Raw genomic sequence first — 22,149 nt, 5'->3', positions numbered from 1 at the left:
GGATAAAACAATTGAGAAAGACAAATGTATCTAAAAAGATGATTAACTTTAAGAGAAAAAAAAAAAAAAGCTAACAGTGGCAGGAAGATTCTATCCCTAAAATTACTAACACCAAGAGTGAAAGAAAACTTGGCATGAACACGAAGGGGTTAATCCCCCAGTAGGGTTCCAATCGACAGATAATGATTCGGCCACACAGATCCAGGTCGCAGGATGCTTTGATCCACGCCACATGGTGCTTCGAAAAGTGTAGCTGTCGTATCTGCTGATGAACCAAATTCTCAAGTATTTTCTCTATTAGATTTCTGCATCCAGACTTTTTCAGACAAATTATTTTTACAGTCGTTTCCATAACCTTAGACACCGTTAAACAGAAATGTAAAACTAACACAAAGAGTTCCATTTCGTACTGAAGCACATTTTCTTGAAGGAAATGGCTATTTTGCAACTTACCCCACTGCCTCTGCCTGACTTTGAACTTCAAGTACGCTGAATTACACACACACACACACACACACACACACACGGCTTATATTTTATATAACCCCCAGGATGTGTATTCATCTATTTATCGATTCACATTCGCAGAGTGGACATACACAAATGCCACTTGTTCCTGACTTATAATTAATCCACAGTGAATGTATTACAAACACCGAAACTAACGGTCATTAATACTAAACACATGTATACACTGAACACTTTATCAAAGATCCATAGGTCTCCCTGTGGCTTTTCAATGATTTGCTTGGAAGTCTAATATAATTTGAAAATAATAAGCGATCTTCCCTGACAAGAGAAAACAAATCTGGGAAACAGCAACAAACAAAAAAATGCAGAAAACTAACTTATGAAAGCACTGATAGGTGCCCCCACGAGAGAAAAGAGTAACACAAGTGAACTAAGGTAGTTACAGTGAGATTTCTAAAGCCCAATGATAAAATGATATTCTCTGAGCAGTTATGAGGGTAAAATTCCATTGGACCCGAAGGGAAGAATGACTACCTATCTACGTTCATTTCCAGATTTTTTAAAGAATAAGAAAGGCATGATATGAAAACAGAATTTTAAAAAATTACTGTTAACATGTAAAATCCAAGAATCCTTCTAAGTACCAAGACTCTCAGAATATCTGAGGGAACTAAACCATTTAAAAAGAAAACTGTTCCTACCAATATCTTACAAAGAAAAAGAAAAAAATATCCAGCCATAATAACTCTTCCCTTTACAAATTTTATTAAGATTATGTATTTTCACAATCCTAAATGGGTTAGTATACATTTGTTATAAAATCCTTGAAAAATTGTGAAAAGAAAAAACTACCCTCAAGTACACACACATACAGATACATTTTTTGACAAATTAAGGCATGAAGATTTGAATCCTTTTAAATTTTAGATAATTTTGAAAATCCTCTCTCACGTTATCAACTAATCCTCAAGAGCTTTATTTACTGACGAGCAACAGTCTGTCATATACCATTTTAGCTTGAGCTACTGATCTGACCATTTTTGTATTTTGGACACTGAGATACCCTTCATGTTTCCAATATTTATGAACAATGTTAGAAATTAAATTTACCAGCTCAAACATCCCAGGAACATAACTGATTTTTATCAGAAGATATATTCAGAAAAATGGAATCACTCAATTAAATGAGTACTAAGGTTAAAAACTGACCATGAAGACTCCATTCAGTTGCTCAGGAGAAATGCTACATGCAGAGTACATTCTTAGCCATTACACCTATTTCATGTGATTCTTTAGCTTGGAAATGAGGCGCCTCAACTAGTTAGGATATCAAACTAGCATCATCAGTTAAAAACTGCCAATGGTTATTCTACTGTGCTTTGCGGGTTAAGCCAAGAGCATTCTGAAAGCAGCAGTATGAAAGAATGCAGTTTGCCTTCACTGGAGGAATTTACAACTAGAAATAAAATGTACATAATTTAGCATGTTTGCCACCCTCACCCGCTGCCCCCTGTTTCTTGGTTGACTTATCTGTAAAGGCTCCCTGGCCTGAATAAAAACTACTCTCCTCTAAGATTTATTTTTGGTTCAACTTAATATCCTTATTTCAAAGGAAGGACAGATGACAACTCACTAAAGTCTCAGAAGGATAACCAGTCACACCTGAAGGCTAGAGAAACGTCAACTCCTGTCACACGTACATATTTACATACTCAGCAGACCGCTTAATGTAGAGGCACATTTTCAAAACTATATTTTTATCATGAAAGCATTATGTGTTCTTATTTTTAAAAGTTGACCTCATACTGTGTTGGCTCCTCAACTAAGCCCCACCCTCGTCTCACACCTAACACACCCTACCCTGGTCAACACTGCCGGTACCCTGTACATTTCCACACTGCATTCGCCCTCTCAGGTGCTACACTTTACAAACATGGAAACACAGGATACATATTACTTACTGTCACTTGCTTTTCATATGTGGATACTTTAAAATATACAGTTATCTGAAATAAAGTGCTTGGCTTTGAAAGGAAAAAGAATAGACTGGCAGTGATGCCCTGGCGGAGTATCTCTGCAAAGATACATAAGATACTGTAACATTTTTTGCCTCTGGGACTGGGTACCCGGCACTGTCTGAGGGGCAGGCGGGGGCGGGGGAAGCAGAGAAACGGAATTTTCACTGTATCAATTTTTTTGTATCTTTCGAAGTTTTCAATTTGTGCACTGTAGATATTTTTTGCTGTGCAATTGTTAAATATATGTACACACACACACACAAACCCATATAGAAATATTCACACACATGAAAAAATCAAGTGCTATGCAACAGTACTCAACGTCCAGACTGCCACTTGCCCTGATGCTGGGGTAGCAAATGCTGTACACTTGCTGCCTGTGTGGCTGAGTCTCAATGCTGGCCTTTCAGTCCCTCTGGATGAAGCATCATCAGACCCCACCAGCTGTACCCCTGAAACGGGAACTTTTCTGTTTCATCAGAAAAGTTGAACAAGCCTTTATATTCTTACTGACTTTCGGGACTTGCCAAAAGGGACAAGATGGGAAATTTAAAAAAAATTAGCACAGCAACTGTTAAACTTGAATGAATTTAGAATTTCATTTCCAGGATGAAACTTGGTGGAAAAATGACCGTCTCTATATCTGATGCTCAGATAAAGCCTGTGAGCCCAACCATTTAAATAAATTGTTTCAAGGGTAGCTCACTGATGTGAGAAGTATAACTTCTGAAAAGCTGCCAAGATCAGTGTTGAATAAATGCTGAATAAAGTGTTGAGTAACTGGATGAATAGATGTATTTGATTTTAAAGGGATTTAAACATGCTTGCCTCAAAATTAAACTTCAAAAATTTAGGGTCAAATTGTTTAATAAACTATTTTTTACTATGAACTCCCAGGTTGAAAACTTGTAGGGGCAGGGATCACATCTAATTCATCTCTACCTACTCAGCACCTAACACGGAACATGGGCTCAATAAATGTTAGACAGGTTCATGAATGAACAGACAATAACTATATTATTATATTTAATTTCTGTGTGGATAGATACTAATGTTGGCCTTTTAAAAAATTTCTTGAAGGTCAAGACCAGAGTGATGCCAATCCACTTGAGAAAATAGCATTTTGACACTTTCTATCATTTAATCTTATTCCACATATATAAAACACAAATAGTACACAATTAAGAAAAGCCAGAGGATTTAAATTTCTCCTGATAATCCTTGATATGTAAAAACTAAATATATTTATTAACACAATAACAGTGATAGCATTTCAGGTTATAAAGAACCAAGTTGCCATGAAAAGTATAATTACACAAATATGTAATAATTCATGACATTACATAATACTAAATACACGCTGTATTATTCAGTATGATGTAATGGTGTCGCTGACATTTATTTAAGACTTGTTTTTGTATTTATCCTTCTTACATCAAAGTACACCAGCCAGAACCTTAATTTCAACACTGATTTTGGACTTTGAGAAGATTTTACATAATAGTTATACTTTTTCAGCAGTGACTATTCACTACTATACCTTCCCAAGTTTACTACTACATCAAAACTTGAATTAGAATCACTGCTAAAATTAAGAACAGCTTCCTACTGCAGCCTGTAGACTTTATCAGTCCTTATGCTGTGGTGACCAAGAGAATAATCTTTAAAGGAGTAGAAAAGCACAGACACCTCAGAGAAAAGGGAACCCTCCTACACTGCTGGGAATGTAAACTGGTGCACCCACTATGGAGAACAGTTTGGAGTTTCCTTAAAAAACTAAAAATAGAGTTACATGTGATCCAGCAATCCTACCCCTGGGCATAACAGCTGAAGGAAACTCAAATTCGAAAAAATACAGGCACCCCAGAAGCCAAGACACAGAAGAAACCTAAATGTCCATCAACAGATGAAAGGATAAAGAAGATGTGGTACATATATACAATGGAATACTACTCAGCCACAAAAAAGAATGAAACGATGTCCTTTGCAGCAGCGTGGGTAGACCTAGAGATTATCACACTAAGTGAAGTCAGTCAGACAAAGACAAATGTCATATGAAATCTTTTATATGTGCAATCTAAAAAAAAAAACGATGCAAATGAACTTATTTATAAAACAAAAACAGACTCACAGACATAGAAAACAAACTTATGGTTACCAAAGGGGAAAGGGAGGGGGGGATAAATTAGTAATTTGGGATTGACATATACACACTACTATATACAAAATAACCAACAAGGACCTACTGTACAGCACAGGGAACTATATTCAATATCTGAATATAGTTATTTCAGAAAAGAATCTGGAAAAGAAAAAAAGACGAAAAGCACATATATCTTGCTGCATCCCACTGCCAATTTTCTTTTTTCCTAAAGGTACATCTCCAGCTTTTCCTGTACCCTGACCTATGTTCTCACGTCTGTCTTCTAAGACTTGTCCTACTTGTTTTCCCCTTTTCCAAATTTGCCCTTTTTTCTCAATTTCTGATTCATCTGTAACAAAAGGCTACATCTGTGCCCATTAGGGTTTATAACTTCTCCCCTTATCCCCCCAATCAACCCCAAATTATAAATTGTATTTCATTTCACTAGCATACTGTTTGATATGTTAAGTTATGAAAGTCTGCTGGTATTCTCTAATGGCTCAAATTGACGGAATACATTTTGCTAAGTTTCACTGAGGTATAATTCATATCCCATACAACTCACGCATTTAAAGTGCATAATTCAGGGAATTCCCTGGTGGTCCAGTGGTTAGGACTCAGCACTTTCAGTGCAAAGGCTTGGGTTCAACTCCTGCTCGGGGAACTAAGACCCCGCAAGCCACAGGGTGCAGCCATCCATAAATAAATAAGTAAATACATAAATAAAGCACATAACTCAATGGTATACATAAAGCACATAATGCAATATTAACAGAGTTGTAAAACTACCACCATGATGTAATTTTAGAACATTTTATATTACACCAAAAAGAAACCCTGTACCCATTAGCAGTCACTCCCCTAGTCCCTGCCAACCACTAATCAAACTTCTGTTTCTAGACATTTGCCTACTCTGAACATTTCATATAAGTGGACTCGTATAACACGTCGTCTTGTGTGTCTGGCTTCTTTCACTTAACATAATGTTTTGGAGGGTCATCCACACGGTAGCATGTGTCAGTGCTTTGTTTCCTTTTTCATGGCTGAATGCTATTCCACTTTATGTATGTAACACATCTTGTTTATCCCTTCATCTGCTGATCAACATTTGGGAGGTTTCCATATTTTGGCTACTGTGAATAGTAGTGATGTGAAAATGCATGTACATGTACCTGTTCGAGTATATGTTTTCAATAATTTGGGGTGTGTATTTAAGAGTAACTTGTTTGATCATGTGGAAACTCTATGATTAACAGTTTGAAGAACTGCCAGACTATTTCCCAAAGCAGCTGTACTACTTTATATTCTCACCAGCATTGTCTGAGGGTTCCAGTTTCTCTACATCCTTCCCAACACTTGTCGTTAGTCTTTATTTTACCCATCGCAATGGATATAAATTGGTACATTCTTGAGCTTTTGATTTGTGTTTGTTTAAGGATTAACGATGCTGAGCACCTTTTCATGTGCTTATTGATCATTTGTGTATCTTCTCTAGAGAAATGTCTATTCAGATCCTTTGCCCATTAAAAAACACTGGGTTCTTTTTATCGTGGAGCTGCAAAAATTTTTTTTCATGTATATATTTTCTGCATGCGAGTCTATTATGAGACATATGATTTGCAGACAGTGATTCCCATTTTGTGGACTGTCTTTTCAGTTTCTTGATGGTATGCTTTGAAGTGCAAAAGCTTTAAATTTTGATTAAGTCCCATCTATTTTTCCCCCTTTGGTTCCTTGTGCTTTTGGTGTCACATCTAAGAAACCACTGACTGACCTAAGTAATAAAGACTTATTCCTATGTTCTCTTCCAAGAGCTTTAGTCCTCATATTTAATCGATTTTGAGTTAATTTCTGTATTTTGTGTGAGGTAGATGTCCAACTTCATTCTTCTGTATGTTGTCCCAGCACCGCTTGATGAAAAGATTGTTCTATCCCAAATGAATTATGTTGGCACCTTTGCCAGAAGCCAAATGAACAGAAATGTAAAGACTGCAGGGTTTTTTTTGTTTTTGCTTCACTTTTGCTGGATTTCTTCTTCCCAAATACACTACTCCCATTCTCAAAAGCGTTCATACTCATAATATAAGACAACCTTTGAAATCACATGGTTATAAAATAACTTTCGAAGTTTGACTGAGTGGGGGCAGAGATAAAAACAAATATTTCATAAAAATAAAACCTGAGCAACTAAACATTTTGAAGAATGAGTGCCTCCAGACAACTTTTGTTTTCCAGATCCTGTTGATCCTTTGTGTGCTGAAAAATCTTTTCAGAATGTACTTTGTGGGTGGGTGTACTTCCCTGGTGGCGTGGTGGTTAAGAATCCGCCTGCCAATGCAGGGGACACGGGTTTGAGCCCTGGGCCAGGAGGATCCCACATGCTGTGGAGCAACTAAGCCCATGCGCCTGTGCTCTAGAGCCCGTGAGTCACAACTACTGAGCCCACGTGCCACAACTACTGAAGCCCATGCACCTAGAGCCCGTGCTCCGCAACGACAGAAGCCACCGCAATGAGAAGACTATGCACCACAATGAAGAGTAGCCCCTGCTTGCCACAACTAGAGAAAGCCTGGGTGCAACAATGAAGACCCATTGCAGCCAATACATAATAAATTAATTTAAAAAAATGTACTTTGTGGATCTCTCCGCCTAACACACAAATGGAATGTAACTTAACCTTTTACTGAGGGCCAGTAATTCTTCTCTGTGGGGAGGGATGGGTGCCTGATGAACGAAGACCTCATCCCTCATTGCGGACGCTAAAAACCAGGAACCCTGAAAGTCATTTAACTGCCCTGCCCTCCAATTCCTCATTTGAAAACCAAAGGGAACCACACAAGATGACCTGTGTTGCTTCTCCCAGTGGGAAAGCCGCCGTCAAACTTCTTCCAGTGAGGCAGATGAAAGAGGGTATGGGCACCAATGACATACCTTGTTATTGACAAGATGGGTAAGGAGTAGGTGCTTAATGTGAATCGGTTAAGGGGATGAATGAGATCTATGCCCTCACCTCTGCTGGGGAACAGGAAGCGACCTTCTGCTAAACCATTCCCCACCTCCTGCAAACACATACACCAAATACATACACCACCACCTTTGACTTGGAAGCTGCTCTTCCTCCCTCCCTTCCCCACTGGCCACCTTCCTCTCTCCCACCATGCTGGCCTTTCATCTATCCAGCTGATATGAGTGCAAGGCTGACCCTGAGACAGGCGGCCAGGACACTAACAACGAAGACCAGTTCTCTGACAAACCACCTCTGTGCCTGTCCCTGGCTCAACTCTCTCCTTGCCTGTCTGGTCTTCAATTCTTTGGTCCTGTGTCCACCTGCACACGCTTCCTTGTGTCCACCCTGTACCACTGCCAGCCATGGCACCTTCCCCACTCAGATCCAGCACAGCCTACGATTTTGGTGACCAGGAGATGCTCACTCCTAGCCAAAACATGAAACTACTCCCGATATTCAGGTTTCCAGCAAGGTGTGCTCTTCATACACAGTTTCAGGGCCATCTATTAACAACAAGTACTTTACACTAAACTGAGATCATAACAAGAGCACATGTCAGCGGAAGCCACTGCTGTTTTAAAGCTTTTTCTTTCTTTTTCTTTAATTCTTTAACGACAACTTACACAAAAACGATCCTACTTTCCTTCTTTCTTTTTTCTCTGCACTTTTTAGATCTTATCACATTTCCCTGCCTTCTACTTTGCTACCATATCCTACTCTCAATGAGACTTTAAGTAACATACCAAATTTCTTAGGTTTAAATATGGGACTCTGAATCTGGTTCTGAGGGATGAAGTGATAACTGAAAATAAAAATCATCAGACATCAGATGCCTTTACACTAAATTTTCAAGAATGAGTTGATATCAAATATTTGTGATATATACAATACGTCTACTTGAACGAAACCAAACTAGGTGAGCTGGCTTTGGCACTTGATCACAGATGACCAAATAAAAAAGAACAATGTAGATTCAAAAAGCAAAAGAGATGATTACTTATACACGGAGCCCAATTTTCCACCTTAGGGTTTATTATTTGAATACTTTTCATACTAGAGTATAACTTCTCAAAATCATCCATAAGTCAAATCCCAGCCTCTTGCAGTAAATAAAAGGGCAGGTCAAGTTTCTTCACGGGTTATATTGGAGCATTTGGGGGGAAAGGTCTTACACCTGCCTAGGAAAGTGCACATGATATGTGGGAACAGGGGAAACAGTGACTCAAGCACTGTATCCCTTCTCCTGGTACCTCTGTGAAAATGACCTTTCTCCTTTAACTTTCACTGAAAATACTTCAAGAAGCAGACAGGCTGCTTCTTTTATGCTGAAGAGGTGGGACATGGCTTGGGCGTTGCACTTCCAGCATACTGCCCTAATTTTTGCTCATTTCAGAAATACACCATCCTCAGGTGTTTATTAATCAGGTTTCCAAAGCAAGTTGACAATCGGTTCTTTAATCTCACCGCAAAGAGAAGGGTATTTTATCAGAGCCCATTAAAGGGCCTACTCTAGAGCAAGGAAAGATGGAGTTCTCTACAAACTGGGAAACACACACACGCTTCTCTTTCACTCTCCCACGCAGTGAATCCTTGACTCTCCTTTCCCAGAACGCTCATCATCTCAATTTTCTGCTGCTTTTCAAATCATGTTTAATTAGAGGATTTCACACTCCCTTGTGATATGATACTCATGAGGAAAACTTGCAATTGGAGTGACTGTGAAATAGTCTATTAAAGTGCCAGAGTTGTGCTTTTAAACAATGATGGAGATTATTGCTATTATCTGCTCTCAATATTGTGCCTCGAGATGTGAGGCTACCTTCACTAACTTCACATCTGAAATACAAGCTATTCACTATTTATGTCCAGGTTTTTTTCCCCCTAGAAATATGAATTATCTTGAAAGATATACAGGGTCCCCTTTCTGCAATGGTCCTCTGGGCATGGGCCCCTAATGTGGTGAGTTGGGTGACTTTGGCTGATATACAAAGACTCTCACTTTCATAGTTATGGATTCATGCTTGTGTGCACCGGAAAAAAATTTGACTAATAGATCTGTGACTTCTCAGGGGTAACTTTTTATTAAACCTATTTAAATTAATCAATTTTGGGGGGCAACTCAAAAATTTTTTTAAAACTTTATTTTATTGAAGTATAGCTGATTTATCAGTTTTAAGGGAAAGAGTAAGTAAAAATTTGTAATACATCTATGCAGATATGGCAAAAATTGAAGGTGGCAAGAGAATGACTCAAAGATTGTTGCCTGGGATAAAAGGATTAAAACTGGATCTACAGGGAAGGATACACACACTTCTTCTTTCCATTACCAATCATAGACTAATGCTTCTCAAATTCTATTAGAGATGTTCATCACCTGGAGATCTTTTTAACGTGTAGATTCTGACCAGTAGTTCTGGGATGGGGCCCAAGACGACACATGTCTAACATGCTCCTGGGTGATGCTGATATGGTTGGGCCCTGGGCCACAACTTGAGTATAAGGATCATGGGAGTTCCCTGTTCTGGATCTGACCTGAAAGTGAGTGTGATTACAGAAACACTCATGAGGTGCCCTCTCTATTAACTGTCGGTTGCAAAGCAAACTGGAGATGGATAAATATGGAAAGGGGAGACATTGAGCAACCTCACCAAGCCGTAAGTACAAACTCATAAAAACTCTCGCTGGCCCAAAGCTGTTTAAAAATTACATGCGAGTCCTTTTTTAAAAAAAAATATAAGAAAACAGGTGAGACTGAAGGAAGATAGCATCAGGAAAAGGTCACTTCCTGTTTCTGTTTAGCAAACACCAATTTTACATTAGCACAGATCTGTTTAATGATTTGGCCAGTGAATATTGTTTGCCAAACAGTACTGACTGGGAGTACGCTGGAGTAAACTGTTGAATCTGGGTTTGACAACAACCCAAAGCTTCACAGGTCCCAGACTTTAGGTCTGCCTTGGGTATCCTCTAAGCCTTCATGGTATCCCTGAACCTGGGAGGAGAGGATGTATGTGTAAACAAGTAGGATCTTGGGCTGATTTTTTATGAAGGTAAGTGATGCTCTTGGGCTTTTCTAAGGAAACCAGGGTATATCATTTAAGTGGGATTTCAATCGACTTGGCATAGTACCATATTCAGTCAAGGTTCCTCCTCAGTAAGAAGAGGGAAATTCTACCAAAATATCTCAATATGTGATATGCGTCATGGACTCAAGGGTGGCCCCTACAATGTCAGGAAGAATTTTAGAATGCACATTTCTAAAAACTGGCAGATTTAATTGGTATTAGACAAAAATATATCTAGTCTCTCCAACTTCTGGTTTCATAGATGTCATTTCTTAGGAGGAGGCTTATTTTATTTAAATTAAAAATGACTCGATTTAAAGAAAATAATATAAATAATAATCGTCATCTAAGCAGTTATGGCAAACCGCATGACCATGGGGCACATACTCAAATGATTAAACTTTGGGAAAACAGAAGTGCATGAAGTAGTCCTCAAGGAGAGGCTGTCTGTAACTGGATTTACTTCTTGAGTCGACAGTGACCCAGCTGTGAGTCTCTTTAATTTGAATTTTCAATAGGAAAGGAAGAGCCTCAGAATTATCCTCGACTGATGGGACAAAGACCCACAAAAGCCACAAGAGCACAGTGCAATGTGTCGCATGCTTGGAGGACTAGACCCGATCCTTCAGGACCCGGGAGTATCCTATGTGTAGGCTATCGAGGTGACTCGTAATTAGCTGCTGTACAATGATAAGAACCTGATGCTGGGTGCCATGGTGACAGGTCATAAAGCTGGCAGTTACTTTCCTCACCATCCTCTCCAATCTGGTTCCACCTCCCCTTTCAGCCACACCGGGCAACACACAATCTTGATTCTCAGAAGCTGGTGGCACAGCAAGACAACGGCACAGCAAGACAACGGGGCAGAGAAGGAAAGCTTGGGTATCTGAGGCTGGTCATTGTGTTCTGATCAATCACAAACACAGAGCGGGTGACGACAAAGGCCGAATGCCTGTGTTTGCATGGTGATGAGTGAAGGGATAAATAAGGGAAAAAGACAAGAAGAGGCAGAGGTCCAGCTTTTGATTCCAACACCCAGAAGGGTGATTGCTACCCTGAGGTTGTAAGTGAGAGTTTCCCACTGGCAGCATTAACACTGGGATCTCGTTAAGAAAACAGAATGCTTTCCAAAGAGGGGCTGTGAGCAACTGTGTCAATACAGACACAGGGACCCCTAATCCGAAAGATATTAACACCATTAGGCAGGCATGCGCATCATGTCGGTGCTAGTGTTTGCACTGGGGAGTCACAAGGTCTGTGTGCAACCCTGTCTACATGTCAGAGGAAACAACAAGACCCGGGAACCCGAAGTGCGTAAATAAAAGTCCCAGTACTAGTTCTTCTCATTTGATCCCTGTCCCTGACACGCCACGGAAGTGAGCACCAGCACGCTCCAGAACCAGAAGAATCATCTTAACATGAGTGTGAGGGCCAGCAGAGAACGCAGGCGGGGAAGGGACAAGGGAGTTAAAGAAAGAAAATAGCTCAAAACCATTAGGCGCTTGCATTTTTGTTTCCTTAGAATTACCTCTTACTTTATGTTATTCCTTTTATTTCTCAGTAGTACAAGAGGCTTCATTAGTGGTCACTGAATTAAACTCTTCTCTGCCCTTAGTTCAGTATGGTTGGTTGGTTGGTTTTTGTTTTGGGTTTTTTTTTTTTTTTTTTTTTGGCCATGCCACGCAGCATGCGGGATCTTCGTTTCTCGACCAGGGATCAAACCCGCGCCGCCTGCAGTGGAAGTGCAGAGTCTTAACCACCAGACTGCCAGGGAAATCCCTCAGCATGCCTTATGAAACACCTACTTTGTGCTTAAGCATCATGTTAGCTTCCTAGATCAGAGTCTATAAACCAGATTTGTAAGATGATCCATGGGAGGGTGCTAAGATAATATTACCATTTCTGCATGCATGTGTTAAGATAATACTAGAACTTTTGTATGAATAGATAATTGTGTGCATATGTATGTATATTTCTCACCCTCTTACTGCTTAATTTTTATACTATAGGTACTATATTAGGCATGTATATAAATGATTAAAAGTATCTTTAGTAAGGGTGTATATTCAAAAGTTTTAATATTGATGGGGTGACTACTCAAAAACATTTGGAGGTGACTGGTATAGACTGTGACTAAGTTCTCATCCTCTCTAGAAGAGTTCTGCCCGTTTCCGCAGTTGAAGGGAAAGACAGAGAACGGGACAGACGGCGGGAACATAAAATTCCGTAATATTTGCTCTGGGCCTTAGAGTATCAATAGGAGCTCAAAGCTAAGAGGACTAGGATGAGAGAAGGCAGGTGACTAAAGTACAGAAAGCAATTTCAGGCATTAAAAAAAAATTTAGAAAGACAGACCCAGAGTACTTCCAAATGATTTACAGGCCAACATTCGGAATTTTTTAAAGGAATTTTGTTCCATGAAATAGTTTATATTGGGTCACAGTCCTAAGAATTTTTCTCTTTGAAATGGTGAGTCTTGGCACTGGACCCAGACTGTCCTAAAGACTAGTGGATAACAGTTATCAAGATCCCTCCACTGTCACTTTGAGTCGCTGAAGGGGAAGACTGCCAGGGCGTCAGGACAGTAGTTGGGAGGTCCCACAGCGGTGGGTCTCAAGAGTATGGTCCCTGGGAACTTCTCAGAAATGCAGATTCTTAGGCCCCACCCCAACTTACTGAATCAGAAACAGCAGGACTAGGGTAATGTAGCCAGTCCTCCAGAGGGTTCTGATGCAAGCTAAAGACTGAGAATCACTGTAACCAGAAATCCAAATCTTCTGTCTTGTCTGGAGCACTGTTAAGTATCAACAATGGCTAACCAGGTACTCCCACAGCATCTGTGGCCAACGGGTAGCGACTACTACTACTGACTTCCTGATCCTTAATATCTCACAAATCCACTCTATTCTGAGCATCCAGGCTCAGCAACGAAATGCGGTACCAAGCCCGTGCCAGGCTGGCTGTGCAAGATGAGGAGGGTGTGGCAACAGACAAGGGACGCGGAAATTTTCCTTCATGGAGTTCACTGCACCCAAAAATCTCACCTGATGCTAACGTGGGAGGGGTAAGTAGCGACACCACGATGTGCCACTAGTGCTCATGTTTACAAACCGCACTTCCCATCACATTTTGCCTACATTCGTATCACTGCGTTTATCACCCCCTCTTGGCAAGTGTCTGTTTCCACGTTTGTTTCTCTAGACCGTGAGCTCTTTAAGGGAAAGAACTATGTTCGAGTCATCTTTTTATTCCCAGAACCTATCGAGTTAGTATGCAAATGTTCAAAGAAGGTGGCTTGAGCAAATACATGACTTTAATAATACACAACAGTCATTAATGTTTAATTAGTTATTTAAATCATCAATAATCAGTTAATATTTATGGAGCACTGCTAAAATGCGTACAAACTCATTTCATCTGTGAGGCCAGGCTTGGTAGCATACCCATTTCACAGAGGGCACACTGAGGCACACCAAGATTAAGTACCTGGAGCAGGGCCGCCTGTCCTGGAATGCGGGCTGTCCGGTTTCAGAGTCCACACTCCTAACCACTGAGCAGCAAAGCCGCCCCCGCACTAATGGAGGTAAGAGCTATGATCTAGCAAAACATGTTCGCTTTCTGCCCCTGCCTCAGGGTCTTTGCCTTTGCTGGGCCCTCTGCCTAAAGGGCTCTTCCCTGACTTCTTCATGTCTGTTTCAAGGGTCACCTCCTCAGAGAGGCTTTACCAAACCCGTTTATCCCAACAGTGACCTCAGTCCCGTTCCTCTTCCTTCGCTGCTTCACTTTTTCTTTTCCAGCACTTAATTCTGTCTTTTCATTATGGAATTATTTGTTTGCTCTATTTCTCTTCTACTGCAACATCAGCTCCATGAGGTCAGACTCTGTCAAGCTCATGGTTCTATCACTCAAAGCCTAGGACACCTGGGATGCAGTTAGAGCTTGGGGAAGTTTTGCACAATAAACGGATCTGCCTCAGTACTGCCTGCTGACTTCTGTCCTGCAAAGGAAGGCTTTTTTCCTTGAAATCTGGACAACTTTCCCATTTATTCTTGTTACGTTTCTTTTTATTTCTGTCTGTACAATCCTCTAATTTATTCAAACACTACTGGATTATTCCAGCTCTTGGTGTCAATTTTTTTTCTAATTAAAGTAAACTGCCATTTATTTCTCACACTGATCTTTAACACGGAGACATCTTGTTCTTGTTGTAAATATGACTCATATGGAAAAATGTAAGTTGAATATAGGGGCTCATGTGTACCACAATGTTTCCATCAATATTTCAGATATAAGAAGGAGAGCTATAGCCAGAGGTGCCTGTCCAATTCAAAGGTCTATAAGCAATCATTTCAATGGAGTTTTTGAGCCTTTTGAATGTATACCTGCAATTCCACCAGATGACTAAAATGGCCCCTCCTGAAAGCAAATACCACATCATTTACACAAACACTTTAAGTTTCTCTTTCCTTTCGCCATAATACACCTTCAAACGCAACTTTCATGGCCAGATGTAAAATGCACACACAGAAGCATCAAAGACACACCTCAACATATTTTTTTAAAAAGAAAAGAAAGGAAAGAAAGAGAAAGATCAACTTGCCATTAGACTGATTTCCTTGAAGACTATAAAAGGAATGAAATCTGAAGGTCGTAAGTGTGTCTATTTGTTTCGGGAAGTTTTACAGGTAGTATAAATATCAGGAGCTACAGTTGCTATGGGGTCTGTTTATTTACCAAACAAGAATACAAATAGTTACACACAAGCACAACAACATCTGGGTATATAAATGGAGAAGGCTTTGCCTTCTGGTAAAATTTCCCAAGTGCCTTTCAAATTGTCCCTATTTTTCACCTCCTTCACTGGGAAACCTCCGTTCTCTTGATTCTCCCCTTCCATTCAGCTCTAACGCCTCCAAGGAATGTTTTACTCTCAGATTTCTAAGGCTGACAACGATCTGCTTTTTCTTTTCCCTTTCCCTTTTTTAAGACATAAAATCTAAAACCACTAGTCCAACAACCCAAACTGTACAATGAAAATAAGTTCTCACAACTGAAAATGAAAAAAAAAAAAAAAAAAGAGAGAGAGACAAAAGCTGCAGAGTTTATAGACAAATTCTAGGACAGGCACGCTGTCCTTAAGTTAATCCACAAACAACCACCCAGAAAGGTGTGTGTGTGCGTGTGTCTTTGTGTATGTGTGTGCGTGTAAATGACTTTCTATAAACCAGGGATGTTTCATGTACTTGAATTATACCTGCTGACCTAACCATTTGCTCCTAAAAAATAAAAGGAGGGGGGGGTTAGGTGAGCAGGAAACCAGCAAGGCTGTTCTGGAATTTCTTTAGCTGAGTGTGTGTGTATTTGTGTGTGTGCCCGTGCACGCGTGCACGTGATATCTCAGATCTGCCACCAGACACACTGCACCGCAGAGGCGGCTGTGAGTGGCGGGCTTGTCTTCACACTACATCGGCCACGGAACCCACCAGGCACAGCCGCGGCGCCTTTCTGTGAATGGGGCACGCTGCCATATGGACGAAGACACTGAACAAGCTGTACAACTCTCGGCAACACGTGCCCGGGGGACTGTCCCATATTAACACCACCTGGGCTGTGGCAATCGTGCTCTGACTGTGCAGAGGCATGGAGGAGCCCGGCAGGATGTTATTTTTGAGTACACACAAAAAGGAAAATTACAATTAGGAGAATTCTCTGGCTAGCGTATCTGTTGCTCAATTCCCGAAATAGTTTCCCAGAGGAACGGTTATCTGCTTTATTCACACAGGCTGAAATGACAAGCTGGAACACATATTAACAATTTCCCTTTGTGAGCTTCCACTATTGTTTTAATGAGGAGAATATACTTTATAATATACTTAGGGCCTGACTGATCACAAAGGGGGCTGGAATAAAGAAAGTGAGGACGCCTGTACACGTGTACGCCACTCATTTGCATCACCCGAGCGAGCTGGTCCACAGAGGGGTGCCTCCCTTGCAAAGACCTGCGGAGCCACGCCGGCAGGTGACCCTGGGGCAACATGGCATCTTGGTACACCTTGCAAAAGGACGTGCCTTCCATGTAAGCCTCCTGCATAGGTCCCCCCTCACTGGGTCCCACTGCTGGCTTAAGAACATGGGACTCCTAGCTGTCCTTTAAGTGAGAAGACCACCAGGAGTGTTCCAAGCCACGTGGCTTGAAAATTTTCTATTTATTTAACCCAGGAGATAAAGTGTATATTTCAACTAGATGTTTTTACTGGTAAAAGGGCAAAACCCAGTACAACGGGCTATGCCGTCTGAGCTCCCGAACGATGGGTCTTCACTGGTCTTCTGCCACATGCTTTCCTTTACAACCTTGGTGGGGAATAAACGTAAAGAAAGCTAATGTATGTTAGGTGTTTCCACATGAGTGCAAGCACCTATGGAATAGCTGGGTGCCAACCAAGGGGTTGAGTGGAAAAAACCCCATCAGCAAGAGCAACTCATCAGCAAAGAATGACTAAGCGCCATCATGAAAGAAAACGGAGGTTCAAAGCTGATTTTGAGTGAGAAATCTGGCGTGTTGGACATGAAATAGCCCATGGTTGAGATTTATATTATGCAGTATCCCAAGGGGAAAAAACAATGAAAATCAACCAAATTTAAGAGAAACTTATAAAACAAATTGGACTCTCCGGACCCATGATGTCACTTTATTGGAAAGTATTTATCATTTAAACACAATAAATAGAAAAAGATTCATAGGGTCTAACGATGCTGTGTTATGGTAAAAGGCATTTTCCTGAGATAAGACATAACAACCGTTTGAAAATAATGGCTGAGTTTTTTTCTTTTCATTATCCCACGAATTGAACAGTCAAGAATATCTGTAAACTGATCCCCCAGGACGTGCGAGGATTTTAGACGTGGTCTCCCCTTGCCCTCCCTGAATGTGTGGAATGACAGAAGGTGACATGGCCCGATGCCACACCACCCTAAGAGAAGTTTTCCTTCAACTTCTAAAGCCCAGAGAAAATGATTGAAGCTCTTCTAAACGTGATGGTTGCCAAACGCCCAGCAGCACTCTGGGGCACAAAATGTTGGTAAGTCCCCAGGAGCGCCTTCCTGACATAAGTAAGGACAGGTCTGCCCTAAACGTGACCTCCCGTGCAAATAGACACAGGGCAGGTGATGCTGCCAAGAGTCTGCTTTGGAGCAGAAAGGCGCACCTGGGTTTTCGGCCTCTGCGAGTGGCTGCATCCTCTTCTCTTTCCTGTCCCTTACAATACCTGTCACCTATGTCCAGCCCCCTGCCTTCCCTCTTTGCAAAAAGATGCGCCAGGGGAGAAGAATGGGCCACAGAGAAACACATGGGGGACTTCCCTGGTGGCGCAGGGGATGAGACTCGGTGCTCCCAATGCAGGGGGCCCAGGTTCGATCCCTGGTCAGGGAACTAGATTCCACGTGCATGCTGCAATGAAGAGTTCTCATGCCACAGCTAAGGAGCTGGTGAGCCGCAACTAAGGAGCCCATGCACTGCAACTAAGACCTTGTGCAACCAAATAAAATAAAACAAAATAAAACTGTAATTAAAAAAAGAGAAAGAAAGAAGGGCGTAGGACTTCTCCTTAATGATGGCCTAATGGATAGGTGTGGCCCCAGGCTACCACCCTGGAAGACTGCGGTCTGGTCCTGATCCCCAAGCTTCACCCCCGGAGACGGGTGGTTCTGATGAGCAGACCACCCGGCGACCACCAGAATGTGGCAGCCACTCCAAGGACGTGAGGGTCAGGGACACCCTGGTTCCAGTCCCTGCCTCATCCTCAACTAGCTGTGTGGCTCAGGCAAGTTATAAATTTCCTCTGGACCCAACACCACCAGCTGTACAAAGAAGACAGGCCCCTACAAGGCTGCTGTGGGGATACAACGGGCAAGTCAGTATGAAGGGTTACGATGAGTCCTTTGTGCATGTGACTGGCACAAAGTAAGAGCTCAATTCATGTTAGCTGCCTGGTGGCCACCACCGTATGCCAGCTTCTGACCTCTCCCAGCAGGAGCAGTGCCTGCATCCTGCTGGCTCCCACCAAGAGGGCAAGCCACGAGGTTTACGACTGCCCGTGTCTGGGAGGGTCATCAACATCTGGGGCAAAAACTCTGTCCTTTCCAGCCCAAACGCAGGGCCACGGAGCACGCTGCCTGCAGTGCTTCTCAAGCCTGAACGGGCACGTCAAGTCCCTGGGGACTGGGTTAAAACGCGGACCCTGATTCAGTAGGTCTAGGGTGGGGCCTGACATGCTGCATTTCTAACGAGCTCCCCCGTGATGCCAAAGTTGCTGGTCTACGGCCTTTAAGTAGCAAGAATCTAGGGTAGGCAGGACAAATGGAAACCCCTGCACCCCATTTCAGACCACTGGAATCCAGATCTTCACGGGGGGGAGGCCTAGGAAGCTGTATATTTTAACAAATCCCTGTGATGTTATCATTAGGCAGTCTGGCAAACACTGGTCTGATGGTGAACCTTGGAGTCAGGCAGCTTTTTCTGTGAATGGCCGGATGGTACATGTCTTACTCTTGGTGGGCCATACGCTCTCTGCTGCGACTCCTCAAGCCGGCCACTGGAGCGGGAAAGCTGCCACAGGCGACGTGTAAATGAGCGAGCCTCACTGTGTTCCAATAAAACGTTACTTACAAAATAAGAAGTGGGCCCGGCTTAGCTAGTAGGCCGTAACTTTCTCATCTCTGTGACAGAGCGAACGCTTCAACCGATGAGGGCAAGGAGTAGCCGTGACAATTCTGAAGACAATGTGGGACAATGTGACGGCAGGTTCTCCAAAACAATCTAACGCGGGGGGAAGATGCGGGGTTGCTAGTTCGCTCAAGTGCTTCAAATCCAAAGAAATAGGAAAGAAATTATTTCATTTGCAAAATACAGAACAAAAGTTGAAATGAGGAAGAGCTATTCAGAGTTACGGGACTAGAGCTTACTGCTTAAATATCTGGCTCCGGAGGCCCTAAATATGAATGTGAAAATATGCAAAAGTGAAAGGCTTGTGTAACCGGAAGAGTTCTGAAACCAAGCTTCTAGAATGTTAGCGAGGAAACCAGAGCACCGATATTTACTCATCAACAGAGGATTTAGTTTAAAAAAAAAACAAAACAAAACACACACACACACAAAAAAAAACAGAAAGAGAAACGAAACACTGGGCATGTCCACAACTCAGAGTTCTCTGCCTTTTGAAAACAGAGGGGCGGGTCAACACAAATGTTATTGTTATATAGTCAAATCCACGGCAATATGTCAAGAGGCTACAAATCAAAACCAGAGACTGTGCATCAAGTGAAACTGTCTGAAAGTCCACGAGCCAAGCAAAAAGCTTCAGGGGTTATGTGAAGGCAGCTGCCAGCTGGAGAGTGTGGAAATCGCAAGCAATTGGAATCCATGGGGCTGTGTCAATGAATGAGACAGAAAGGGAAGGCACCTTGTGGGGACAGAAGGCAGGTTAGGCCTCAGAGAGAGAGAGCACGCGCGAGCGAGAAGTGCCCGATGTGGGTCACCTGATTCTGAGACTACGACAGCCTCAAAGAAAGGAGAGGCTGCACAGCCTGGGATCGCTCCAGAGTTTCAAGAAACCTTTCACCAAATGCTTAAGGAAAACGCTGGAACAAATATTTAGAAGAGCTATGCATCTGAGACATATTCAAGTTATAAAACGTCTACTCATGGTGGCTGAACTAAAAGCAAAAAGCTGGGAAGGATCAGAGAAAAGGACAATCTCTGATACGGACTACAGAAGGACAGCTGAAACGGAATAGAGACCAGATGATGTGTTCAATGAAAGAAAAGCAAGATTTATAAGGCAGGAAGGGAAGTCAGGATACATTTAAAGGAGAGAGAGGCTTGTTTTGCATCTGCCTGTGTGCAAATCCTGCATGGGGTCCATTTTTATTCTTTATGTGCCGTTTCAGGCCGTAAGTGATTTATATTTTGCAAATCCTCCCCACCCACCCTCCCTTCGTGAGAGGCCTTGGAACTATCTGTATCCACCTTAACAGAGGAAACTCTGGGATTTCCCTTTACATGTGCTGATGAGCACACAGTAGATTAAGTCAGTCCGTGTTTTGTTGAATTGAATTTAAATCAAATTTAAAATTTCTTTTAGGAGCACTGATTTTCACTTATCATAATTAAGTATTCACTTCTATGCTGAATGGCATCTCTAAGTGCTCTTCTGTAATCTAAAAGAGAGACCTGAATTTGGATCTCGGCTATGCCACTACCCAGTTCTGTGACCCTAGGTCACCTGTTTAATCTCGATGATTCAACTTCCTCATCTGTAAAATGGGTATAATAAACTCTGCTACTTCCCATGAGTCACATGGCTAAAATGAGACATCACTCCAAAGGCAAAAGATTAGCCACTTGCTTGGCACAGAGGAAAAAAAGGATTAAGTGTGAATTCCCTTCCCTTTCCCTAGTGCGCCATAATATAATGTGATATTTAGAATTTTAATTCAGGCAATTACTTAAGTAGTAATTGCTATTTGTATTTACATAGCTGCTTTGATCCAAGAAGCTCAAAGGGCTTTACTAAATTTAGCATTTTAATAAATGTTTCATTTGCAGGCTGTTGATTTTGTTTACCCACACCAAAACTTGGAATTTCCTAAAGCGGAGATAGTCTGACCAGTTACAGAAAAGAGATAATATCTTCGTGTTTACAGGTATCCCAGATTGGAGTTTTGTTTATTTACCAAAGAAGTCATGAGGCCCTGGTCCTGAGGAATTAAAGGACAGTAAAGAGGCAGGGATGTGCCTCTCAGCTCCTGCCTGCTGAACGTCACGCCCACCGTGCTTCTCTCAGGCCCTGACAACAGCGGTGTATTTACTGCACCCATGAACTTATATATGCATACAGAAAATCAGCACAATAAACATTACTAAATTCTTGGAAGAAAATGAGAGCACGAAGCGCGGCGCCACTGCTGAATTCTAGCGATGGGGAAGGTCCGTGATTGCACTGGGACAGGATCTTAACAAGCCTTGATCTGAGCGTTGGCATCCGCCTCACAAATCACATGGGCTGCTCCTCCCCTAACAGTGCTGAATATTGATACATGTCTCTACCCTGCGCGACGGGGAAGTGGGTTTCTATTGGCAATCTTTACCAGAGTGTGTTTTTTTTTCCCTTCTCGACACTCAAGGGTTTACCCTGGATGATTTAATTATAATTTTCCTGGTGTAAGACAAATTAAAGAGGAGAGTAGGAGTGTCGTGCCAAGCACATTATTTATCTCCTTAACAGATTGCAGCTCACCAAACCCCAGAGCTGCTGCAGCGGCGCCTGCTCACGGGAGCCCGAAGGATGCACGGGGGCGGGGGGCAGGGCGGGGCGGGAGTCTTCCACATGGCATGGAAATACGCAGCCCAGTCGCAATCCGGAGACGTCTCACAACTTGAAAAATAAA

General features: G+C 42.0%; 1 protein-coding gene across 11 annotated transcripts in view; it reads right to left on the bottom strand.

Moving 5' to 3' along the window:
• Positions 1-22,149, bottom strand: part of FOXP1 (forkhead box P1) — a 595,386-nt gene that overhangs the window by 53,343 nt on the left and 519,894 nt on the right. The gene's annotated exons all lie outside the window — the stretch shown is intronic.

This window comes from Hippopotamus amphibius, chromosome 13 (assembly GCF_030028045.1).
Source record: "Hippopotamus amphibius kiboko isolate mHipAmp2 chromosome 13, mHipAmp2.hap2, whole genome shotgun sequence".
NCBI classification, from domain to species: Eukaryota; Metazoa; Chordata; class Mammalia; order Artiodactyla; family Hippopotamidae; genus Hippopotamus; species Hippopotamus amphibius.
This window is presented reverse-complemented; position numbering and strand designations above follow the sequence as displayed.